The 7,481-nt window shown below is 41.5% G+C and overlaps 1 long non-coding RNA gene across 1 annotated transcript; it reads left to right on the forward strand.

The window, feature by feature from the left end:
* The first annotated feature begins 868 nt into the window (after positions 1-868).
* LOC132321987 (uncharacterized) lies at positions 869-3,946 on the forward strand. Its single transcript, XR_009484984.1, has 3 exons — positions 869-1,004; positions 2,778-2,810; positions 3,712-3,946. It is a non-coding gene; the product is annotated as an uncharacterized LOC132321987 (long non-coding RNA).
* The last annotated feature ends 3,535 nt before the right edge of the window (positions 3,947-7,481 follow it).

Genomic DNA, 7,481 nt, shown 5'->3' on the forward strand with positions numbered 1-7,481 from the left:
GGCGGGGGCTCGGGTAGGGAGGGGAAGGGAAGGGAAGGGGAGGGAGAGGGGGAAGGGGGGAGGGGACGGACGGAGGGGAAAAAAGTCCTCTGGGGAAGCCGGGCCGCCGGGCAGAGCCACAGACGGAGCCGCGCCGGCTCCTCCCGTCGCTGCCGCCGCCTCCTCGGCTCAGTCTCGCACTAACTGGCCGCCATTACTGTCCCTTCTCCCTTTCTCTCCTTGGTCCGCGGCGAGGCCGTCAACTGTCGCCAGGGGGCGCTGCGGCGCCGCCGCCGCCGCGCGCAGGCCGAGGCGGCCCCCGCTGCGTACGTTCTAGCACGGCGCCGGCGCGCTCTATGGGCCTGGCGCTGGCCGCCGCGGGGGAGGTGGCGGCCGGCGGCCCCCGGCGGGGTCCCCCGGGAGCGGGGCGGCGGTGGGGCGCCTGGCTGTGCTCCCCCGCCCTGCTCGGGGAGGGGACGGCCGGGGGCGCCGCGCGGAACCGGAGGGACGGCGACTGCCGGCTTCGCAGCAGGCGGGGCGGTTTCTGGGGGAGCCGGGGCGGGGAGCGGGCTGTCCTGTCAGGCTGAGGGGAGCGGCGGCGCCCGGGCAGCGGCGACGGCGGCGGCGCCGGCCCCGCGGCGCGGCCCGAGCGGCCACTGAGGCCCAGGCCGTGACCTGCCCGAAGCCTGTCAGGAGCTGGCGAGCCGCTGGACGGGCCTGACCCGGCGCAACCCGGTGGAGCCGCCGCCGCCGCCTCCTGAAGGCTTAAGCCGAGGGCTGAGGGTGCGCTTAGGTGAGGAGCTCAAGGGCAGGGAAGAAGCGGCTGCCCGGGGTCGCGGGGGGTGAAGGGTGGCACCGTTTACAGCCGAGAAGGGCGCTCTGCCCCGGGACCTGGGGGACTCGAGCCTGCCGGCTCTGCTCGCCAAGGTCGGCTCTTGCCAGTCACTGGCATGACAGCTTAGGCGAACAGACCCTCCAAGGATAGGATCTCCACCATTTTCCGTGGAAAACTATTCCACAGCCCGGTGAGTCTCACTATTAAGAAACCCTCTTGATATCCAGGCTATCAGGAATGCGCCCTTGCTTCACCTGCCATACAAGTCACCGATAACATCTTCTGTATCTTGCCCGGTAGCCTCGGCTTGTGTTTGATGTTCATTGCTCAGCTATTGGAAAGCTTATTTTTCTCTCACCTCCCTCTATCACAGATCAAATAAACACATTTTAGAGGGAAGAATAGCATGTATTACAGTACATTGGATGCCTAAATGCTTTTCAGACTATCACAAACTACAATCCAATCCCTTCTGGCTGATGTGCAGTAAGAATCGCTCCTCTCTCACGGCAACTTGTTGCCCTTCATTGAACTTATCACAGTGCCTGCACATAAGCCCTGAAACCAAAAGCTTTGTGAAGGAAATGTAGCCAACTAATGGAAGCATAGAGCTGTAGGTGACAAAGTCTCAGCCTTTGAATTTTCACAGACTTGGTTGGCATCACTGAGCAAGTTATTTCAGTGCTTTCTGCTGCTTTAACAAAAAAGAACAGTATAACAATTACTGATCAGGTGGCTCAGGCCATTAGGCTCAAACAAGCTTTATCAAAGTATTTCTATTGTTTAAGATGGAAAGTGCAATAATGTTTTAGTAAAGAACAATAAATGTAAAATCTGTTACTCGGCTTTACCTGCGTACTCCCACATCTTTCTTTTCAAGATTAAAATCTGAAAAAGTATAGTAGAGCATGTACTTAAAAATATAAAATATGCAACAATGACATTGGGATATATAATAAGAAAATGGGCTATTTAGATTTCCAGTCAAAAATTTTCTTACTGTGAACAGCAACAAATTTTCATTTTTATGAGATACTCCAAAATACAGTCCATTTGGGAGTAGGAATGGTGGACTTTTTCTCATCTGACGTTCTCTGTTTAGAGCTTTTAATCTGTATTAGCAACAGTACTTCATCTCCTGTTCAAGAATCTGCAGGGTCTTTCAAAAGTATCATTGCTCTGCTCAGTGAGATTAGTTTTGTTACATTTCATATCCTTTGTTTCTTCATTTATTTGTTTAAAGGTTATGAACGGATGTAGCCATTTCATACACTTGTAGGCTAAAGGAGTATTTTAATTAAAAACCTAGGATGGTTTTTGAAAATGGTATTTGGAAATCACTTCCTTTTATCCTTCAAAAGTAGGAATAGAAAGACTGATGCAAGAGATTTTCCCTTACCAAACATGTTATGGGAATGAACCAGGAGATACGTTTGCTAAGAGTTAGTATCACAATCAAATGATGAAAAATAATGTACTTTCCCATTTCTGTCCTGTACTACCAATAGGCTGTGTAACTCAGATATGGTGTCCAAATTCTGTTGGTCTGAAAATGAAAAATAATACGTTGATCTTCTTCAAGTTTTTGTATGCATCACAAAAATATCATCCCCATTTTGGGAAAACCAACAGATCAATCTGTGGCCCAAAAAAGGGCCCAGACTGCAGCAGTTACAGTGAATGTCATAACTCAGGATTGCAATACATTGGCAGGACTGTTTGGGGAAGCTTGCATAACATCTGTTTGCAACATGCCTGATTCAAAACAGCACTCCCCCTCTCATGAACGCTGATGGCTTTTTAAAAGTAAAATAAACTTGGTCGTTATGCAAGCAAATTGATTTTCCTGGGTGCCTATCCAGATCTGCTTGAAGCAACAGAAAACCCACAACTTAAAAGCTATTCGTTTTATATTTACTAAATATTTTTACCATAGTTGTGTCCTTTTTTTTTTTTTTTTTAGTGTTCTGATCTCTTTCCTGTGAGCCATACTCAAGTGAGTACTCTTTATGACACCAGAGTGACTACTCTTGTAGAGGGACTGATGTAGTTAAAAATCCCTGCTCACTGCTTTAAACATTTTTACTGCTTCATTCTCATTATATTAGCATAGTAGGGAACATGTAAAGACATGCTTCATTTTGGATGTTTACTCCCTAGACTGTTTTTCACAGATGGTTTTATTTTCAGGTTTCTTAGTTGTCTTGTTCCTCTTACAAGGTGGGACTAGTTACTTTGACTCGAACAGCTTACGGCATTATAGCTTCTATGTGAGCTCCATCGCCATTTTTAGTACTGACAATATAAATAAATAAATCATAAATTACAAGGTTTGCTTGTTAGTTTTGTTTGGAATTTTTGTTTGTAATATAGAGGACATGTTAACATAGGATTAATGTTGTATATCACACATACTTAAAGATTTAAATGTGGTTTAACAATGAAAGATGAATTACTGTAGAAATGGATTTAGAGTAATTTCACTAATCCAAGAATTTACTTGTTCCCATTTTTTATATCTGTTGTTTGTTTTGAGTGTCATATGAAGACAGAATTAAAAACCTATTTTGACCCTCTTTAGCACTCTGTATGCAAGAAAAGCTTTGTGAAAAAATTAGAACTGTGAAAAAATAAGAACTCTGAGTAGCGAAAGACAAAAGACAATGAAGAAAGGAAGGGAAGAAGGATTGGAGCCACACTCCACAAGTATTACGTAAAAATTTTGTAGAGCTCATTCCCAGTAAGATTCAATTTCAAGATTTGTAGTTTGGTTTTACAGACAGATGTCTAAATGCTTCTCAAAATAAAAGCCATTGGGAAGCACTGTATTTCAAATGGAACCAATTTATAGCAAATGCTGAAGCTTACAGCAGTGTTCGACACCCTTTTATCTCCAGTTGTTCAGAAAAGAAGATGAAGATATCTGAAACGTATTAAGAAGAAGCCACAATATCTGCTGGCTGTGGCAGGTACACCACTGGGAAATCGGAAAAACATGAAAAAGTACTTGAGCAAAAGAATCCCTTTCCATTAAACAAGACTTGGGGAATGAAATCTTATTTGGACTTCGCGATGTAAAAAGACATTAAAAAATGACCCAGGATGGAAAGCCTTGTTTGCTCCGTGAGTAGTATTTAATGGCACAATAAATATTTGGAGATGGAAGATTTTGTTGCTACCTGTCCCTATTTTACAAGGAAATTAGGGACGTGTTACAACAAGAGAGAAAGTCCTTCATCCCTTATTCAGAACTTCTGTAGGGACTTTCAGCCCAGTAAGGACCAGAGGGCTCTATTCAGTGAGTTACCATTTGCTTCAGTCATGGGTAATTTACCAGAGATTACTTTGCAATATCTCTGAATAGCTATACCATTCCAAAGAATGGAAATCAAATCATCTTTTCAGGACTCTCTTTATAAGCTCTCCTGTGCCCCTCTCTGTCATGCTGTCAACTCATCCTGGTTTCAGCTGAATCTCAAAATAAAAAAGATTCCAAAGAGATCTTGCTTAGGTAAACCTGCCCTAAGTCCTTTCCCGAGGAGTTCTTAGGAAATTAAGATTGTGTGGTTTCTCCTTTGAGAATTGTCCATTACAGAAATATGCCCATGGGATATAAGTCTGGAAACATCAAACAAGCAGTGTCCAGTAGTCAGGAGTGGTACTACCTTGAACTTGAACACATAAGGTGATACAGTCACTCCACATTGCAAGCATTTTCCAATGTTATTAAAGATGGACCGTTATTTGATGACTACCATTATAATTTTAAAATGTATAATAATTATGGTTTAGAATTAAATAGTTAATGTTCAGTCCTGTTATCAGCACAGCTACCTGAAGATTGTTTTCTACACTACAGTAGATAACATCACTGCAACTTGGAGCGGGATCAGAGAGTAGATTTCTTAGATGACATTAAATGGGAGTGGTAAGACTTACCTCCTAGTATTTCAAAATTATCTTCCCATCACATCTAGCCATTAGCTTCCATAACATTTTTCCCATTGAGCTAAAGTTACAGTAGATGGGTTTTCTAATACTAATAATCGTGTGAAACTCACAGGCTGATGATACTGTAAGCCAGGAATCTGCAGGATCTGTTTTTCACTATCATTCAGGCTGTAAATTGCTTCCATCTTGGACAAAAGTGGCAAATCATCTCACTTTGGTGTTTATGATCATTAATCATATGAAAGTAGTACTGCTAGCCTGTTACTATGCTGGGTGATGTATAGCTTTGTAGTAAAAAACAGGCTCTGTCCTAAAATGCATACAAGAAAAATAGGCATTTATTAACACATTTGTAGATAAACTTGAGGAGCATAGTAACACAGAATGGCTTGATTAAGGCCACATGGGAATTCCATCGGAAACATTATTTGCCCATAAATCTCCCTAGTCCTCACACATAATCTTAGCTTTAGACGTATATTTTCTTGTTACATATCCAAAAACAATCTCCTAAACTACACTACCATATCATAATTCTAGTTTCACTTAAAAGTGTCTTTGTTTTGAGAATTCACATCACATGTTATTTGCAAATGTGTGTTATCTGCTACAAACAGTTGCTCAGACTGTCTTTGAATTTTTCATGGTTTTATGCATTCCACGCTACTTTTAAAATTGAAGCTACATTCACTGTTCTTGTGGATTTATAGTTCAAGAGTCCAGCAGCATGTGTGGATACTCTTTTCATGGCATGGGGTAACACCCTCTTCATGAATGCTGATTCACCCAACATCTCCCATAAAACAATGACTCACTTTTCCATTGCACAGCTAACTTTCCAGAAACATCGGTTCCTTAAGCGATTTCTCCCTGTGTGGCAGCCCACAAGGTTTAACATTCCTGCAAGGAGCATGTGGGAAAAGGACACTATGCAGAGGAATGTGCTGTCTTTGTCAATGGAATTGCCAAGTACAGAATAACAGATTCTGTTCTACTTATTTTAAAGTCCCATTTCCCTCCCATTCTGTCCCAGCTCTGTATGCACACGCTTACAATGGCTTCAGGCAACAACTGCTATCTCAAGTTAAGGTCAATCGATACAGCTGATGCATTGATGTTTAATTATAGGTAGCTGATGGTTTCCTCTGGCACGGGTTAACCTTGTTAAATATACAGTTTATAAATATCCCTTCAAAATTAATTTTCTGCTTGTTTTTAGATATACTATGTGCACTGGTTCTTCTGTGACCTTGACGGGATGGGTGGTGACAGCTAAAACAGTGCTTTACTTTGTCAACGCTGAGATTCACTCCTACATTATAAAACAAGTGCAGGGGTTGTTACTATCTTCCACACCAGTGCATCTGATCTCTCCTGACAAAGGGGGCATGAGATGGTTGTATTCATCTCATGAATACCCTATTAAGAGTTTTTTCAGCGAACTCAGTCTGGGCTGTTTGCTTCTATTCACTACACAGTAAGAAAAGGACCATTTGCTTCTGTTCATCTCCTGTACTATTTCTTACCAGAGAATAAGCTCTATGAAATGCACAGAGTTTAAAAGGATTTTAGTGACATCTTGATTGTAACAATACTCTAACTTGAAAATTTCCAGCTTTTAAGAAGAACTGATTTTTTACATTATACTGGAGTTGAAGACACAGTAATATCTTCCTTAAGATTTTTCTTACTCCTATGCTTTATCAATAGTTTCAGTCCTGAGGGAGAACAGCTGTACTTAGAAGAGCTTTTAAGAAGCCACTGAATTCACTAGGACACCGATTCCTATTGTAGTAGATCAGCACGTCTCCAGCTGTACCCTGATTTCCAGTAATAGATCTAATCTTCTAAATCAGTATGTGATTGCAGTTGCGAAGCCCGCATCATTACACCAGGTAAGTCCAATCTTGCCTCCTTCTATGCTTACTTTTGGGTCTATAAAACTTTTGCAGAAAGGGCCCCCAAGCGAGGGTTAAGCATATTACTGAACTTTTGTGTTTCATGAAATGGAGCCAATGTACTTAAAATATTGGAAGAAAATATGAAACAGTCCAGCACTGCAGAACAACCTTCTGAAGTTTTATCTAGAGCTTTGTAAATTCCTTGAACTTTTCAACAGTGCTATGATAGTCTTAAGTTGTAAATACATAAAACATCATTTAATAGAATAAGTAAGTAACACTTGTAACAAACAAATGTCTTCTATCCAAATATTTCAAAGTTGTTTAAAACATTTAAAAAAAACAGGGACAATAAAATCTCAGAAATCCGTATTTTGAAATGTAAGACTCCATGTATTTTACACCAAAACAAAAGGCAAAATTCTTACTGTTTTCCCTGAAGATTTGTAGGCAGGAGCTGTATTTAGATCTCATCCAGTTAAAACTTAATGATTAATCCAAAGTGCCTTCAAAAGATATAGTGCATTGTGATGTACATTACAAAGAGGAAGAAATTATAACTATCAAGGGTCAGACTTCACATCTTTTACTTCACTGAACTCTGAGATTAAGCATCTTATTTCAATGTTTTTGAAGAATGTGATTTTAATGGATACGATTAAAGGATTGCAGAAGCAGGTCCTGCAAGAAGATGACATTCAATGAAGTATTACCTTTGCTTTTAGAATTACCTTTGATCGCACTTGTAAATTCGCTGTGGATTTCCCATTAATCAATGTGAATTAGCGAGTTGTGGCTGTTCAATTTACGTTAAT

This window comes from Gavia stellata, chromosome 2 (genome assembly GCF_030936135.1).
Source record: "Gavia stellata isolate bGavSte3 chromosome 2, bGavSte3.hap2, whole genome shotgun sequence".
Classification (NCBI taxonomy): Eukaryota; Metazoa; Chordata; class Aves; order Gaviiformes; family Gaviidae; genus Gavia; species Gavia stellata.